We start from the raw sequence: 4819 nt of genomic DNA on the forward strand, positions 1-4819 counted from the left end.
GGAAATTTCGTCAGATTTGGGAACTGTTGGGATTTGCCATCTAATAATATTGAAAGCCAAGACATTTAATATGACTGTCAAATATTTGCATACTTTTTATAATTGGTTATTTCAGAACAATAGCTGAATCAAAATTGAATTTGTTCAAAGAATATTTTTTGTTTGCTTGACGTGAACAGTATTGGTTAAATATTTGTGCAAATTTAAATAAATGAAGCAGTAAACCAGGAGTCATCTAGAAGTGACGTATACTACCCATCTTCAGCTTACATAAAGACTCCTACTGAAAGAACTCTATAGTCCAGGACTTTTAATAGCGTTGGTCCTGCCTTGACAGAAAATAAACATGGTAATCACTTTGGCATATATGTTCGTTTCCAGTTGTATGTCTGTCTACACTGTACATTAATGTAAGTGTTAAAATTATTCAGATTAAGTTTTGTCTTAAAGTATGTATCTTTCTAATGATAAGGTATGCTGGACAAAGAGATCTCTCCTGATATTACTCATGGTAGTGCTACATGGCTAAGATTGTACAGTTTATACACTACTCATGGTATTGCTACATGGCTAAGATTGTACACTTTATATACTACTCATGGTAGTGCTGCATGGCTAAGATTGTACAATTTATATATCACTCATGGTAGTGATACATGGCTAAGATTGTACAGTTTATATACCACTCATGTTAGTACTATATGGCTAAGATTGTACAGTTTATACACTACTCATGGTAGTGATACATGGCTAAGATTATACAATTTATATACTACTCATGGTAGTGCTACATGGCTAAGATTGTACAATTTATACACTACTCATGGTAGTGCAGCATGGCTAAGATTGTACAGTTTATATACCACTCATGGTAGTGCTACATGGCTAAGATTGTACAGTTTATACACTACTCATGTTAGTATATGGCTAAGGTTGTACAGCTTATACACTACTCATGGTAGTGATACATGGCTAAGATTATACAATTTATATAGTACTCATGGTAGTGCTACATGGCTAAGATTGTACAGTTTATATACCACTCATGGTAGTGCAGCATGGCTAAGATTGTACAGTTTATATACCACTCATGGTAGTGCAGCATGGCTAAGATTGTACAGTTTATATACCACTCATGGTAGTGCTACATGGCTAAGATTGTACAGTTTATACACTACTCATGGTAGTGCTACATGGCTAAGATTGTACAATTTATATACTACTCATGGTAGTGCTACATGGCTAAGATTATACAATTTATACACTACTCATGGTATTGCTACATGGCTAAGATTGTACAGTTTATATACCACTCATGGTAGTGCAGCATGGCTAAGATTGTACAGTTTATATACCACTCATGGTAGTGCTACATGGCTAAGATTGTACAATTTATATACTACTCATGGTAGTGCTACATGGCTAAGATTATACACTTTATATACTACTCATGGTAGTGCTACATGGCTAAGATTGTACAATTTATATACTACTCATGGTAGTGCTACATGGCTAAGATTGTACAGTTTATATACCACTCATGGTAGTGCAGCATGGCTAAGATTGTACAGTTTATATACCACTCATGGTAGTGCTACATGGCTAAGATTGTACAGTTTATACACTACTCATGGTAGTGCTACATGGCTAAGATTGTACAATTTATATACTACTCATGGTAGTGCTACATGGCTAAGATTGTACAGTTTATATACCACTCATGGTAGTGCTACATGGCTAAGATTGTACAGTTTATATACTACTCATGGTATTGCTGCATGGCTAAGATTGTACAGTTTATATACCACTCATGGTAGTGCTACATGGCTAAGATTGTACAGTTTATACACTACTCATGGTAGTGCTACATGGCTAAGATTGTACAATTTATATACTACTCATGGTAGTGCTACATGGCTAAGATTGTACAGTTTATATACCACTCATGGTAGTACTACATGGCTAAGATTGTACAGTTTATATACTACTCATGGTAGTGCTGCATGGCTAAGATTGTACAATTTTTATATACTACTCATGGTATTGCTACATGGCTAAGATTATACAATTTATACACTACTCATGGTATTGCTACATGGCTAAGATTGTACACTTTATATACTACTCATGGTAGTGCTGCATGGCTAAGATTGTACAATTTATATACTACTCATGGTAGTGCTACATGGCTAAGATTGTACAGTTTATATACCACTCATGGTAGTGCAGCATGGCTAAGATTGTACAGTTTATATACCACTCATGGTAGTGCTACATGGCTAAGATTGTACAGTTTATACACTACTCATGTTAGTACTATATGGCTAAGATTGTACAGCTTATATACTACTCTTGGTAGTGCTACATGGCTAAGATTGTACAATTTGTATACTACTCATGGTAGTACCACAAGCTAAGATTGTACAATTTATACACTACTTATATTTCATTTTGTATCCATGGTAACATAAAAGATCATTGACTATAGGAAATTCTAGGTATCAAAAGCCACCTCAGTGCAACTTGCCTGTTGTGTGCACCAAGTTTGGTTGAAAAACCTTGAACAGCACTGTTTCTGGACCTACAGAAAGACAGACCTAAAGATAGCTATTGTTTCACACACACACACATACATGGGATAATGAATACTTATATTTTTCAGTAATTCCTATATGTATTTTGTCCATTAGAGTCTTTTTGTATTAACCAAAGTATTATGTGTTCCTTTTCAATCATTTGTTAATATTTCTTCCCACCATTGTCAACCTTGCAAGTAGCATGTAGTTAATTTTGTGATTTACTGACAAATCTTGTGGGGACATGAAAGGTCTGAAGTTGACCCAGATGCTTTGTTGATATGCTCAGATGAATGATCGTTGTTATTGGCTGTGATGAGAATTTTTGTTTTATAAAGTTTTAATGCTGTACATAGTATTGCAATAATTATATTGCACAAGGCTTTGTTAGATCTCCTGTATAGCATGCATTCTATTAATTATTATGCCATTCCCAATTTTGTTGTTATCTTTGACATCCTTGCAGGTTATGCTTACAGTTCAATTATTTTGCCATTTCCTGTATGTTGGCATCTTTGACATTCTAGCAGGTTATGCTTACAGTTCAATTATTATACCATTCCCTGTAAGTTGGCATCTTTGACATCCTAGCAGGTTATGCTTACAGTTCAATTATTATGCCATTCCCTTTATGTTGGCATCATTTACATCCTTACAGGTTATGCTTACTATTCAAAGGACATTTGGTCCTCAGCACTCATTAAACTACTGAGGTTGGTTCAGTAACCAATCTGTCACATTCAACTAAAATGGAATTCATATCAAAATATGTTTTATATCAAGAACTGAAACACACAGATTGGCTTTATAGTAAGGAGGTACTTTACACTCTCAGTGAAATGAGAAGATTATATTGAGGACAGAACAGGTTGTTGTACTCTCTGAAAAGATATAGTTATAGGGAGACAGCACAAGCAGTTTAACACTCTGTGAAAGATAAGATTATAGGGAGACAGCACAAGCTGTTTAACACTCTGTGAAAGATAAGATTATAGGGAGACAGCACAAGCTGTTTAACACTCTGTGAAAGATAAGATTATAGGGAGAGAGCACAAGCTGTTTAACACTGTGAAAGATAAGATTATAGGGAGAGAGCACAAGCTGTTTAACACTCTGTGAAAGATAAGATTATAGGGAGACAGCACAAGCTGTTCATAGCACTGTTTGCAGAACAAGTGTTTATGATAATCCTACATCAATATATGTTGCTCAGACATTTCTTTGACTGTTGTTTGACATTCATTCCATCAGATACATTTGTAAATTCCACATATCCTCAACACTTTTATCTTACCTTGGAAAGCTAACACCAGTATTCTTCCATATTTTGACTTCATTCAAATTTTTAAGTGTTTAATGTAGCTATGGAATTTTAAATGCTTCAAATCTAATGGGGAAAAGGCAGGGAGATTGTTTTATTTCTTACTTTGTGACAGATATGCAGTCAAATGTACATGAGCCAAACTGTACTGCTATGGTAGGCAAGGCACACCATTTTTTATCAACGTTATACTTTGAATAGGGAAAATTCCACCTTTTTTCTCCCGTTATTTTTAAAAATGACCTTTTAATAGCAGTCCTTGCCACTATTGGACTGCTTACGATTTCTAGAATTCCATGTCCTAATTCCAAGCAAAATACACCCATAATTGGCAAGAGCATGATTCCAGTCTAATTCCTTAGTCATAGTCAACACACAGAATATCCTTCCTGTTTCAGTTGACTATCATGCACATCACACATGTAAAGACCTCTCATCAAATTTTTGTTTTTATAATTCTTAAACATATATTTGGACTGTTTTAACCTCTTTGTTTTTCTCCCAGTTCTTGCATTATTTTAGTGTGTTTTTGTTTTTGTTGTTATTTTTTTGCAAATTTTGAAATGATTTTTATGCCTAGCTTAGCAGGCAGTGCTTCTGTACAGTGTTAACCCTATCTTAGTAACCAGTGTTCATGTATTACCTACCATTCTTTGTTTCCTGATTATCTTGCTTTTTGTAATTTTTTCTCTTGTAGAGAATAATATGTCACAGGGTTGTGGGTAAATTTCTCTTTCATGAAAAAGTATTGTTTCTACTATAGATTAGCATTTTCTAACACTCAGTGTCTCTTTGAGTTATGCCATTGGGTTGGACCCTCATGTTTCTGATCTTGATAGGATATTTTGAGCCTCAGAGACTGGAATTTCACTCACTGAGGCCAAGATGTGCTCATTGGGCATTATCAAAACCCCCTTACAAA

The sequence above is a fragment of the Sinohyriopsis cumingii genome, chromosome 7 (genome assembly GCF_028554795.1).
Source record: "Sinohyriopsis cumingii isolate HCF-2022 chromosome 7, ASM2855479v2, whole genome shotgun sequence".
Classification (NCBI taxonomy): Eukaryota; Metazoa; Mollusca; class Bivalvia; order Unionida; family Unionidae; genus Sinohyriopsis; species Sinohyriopsis cumingii.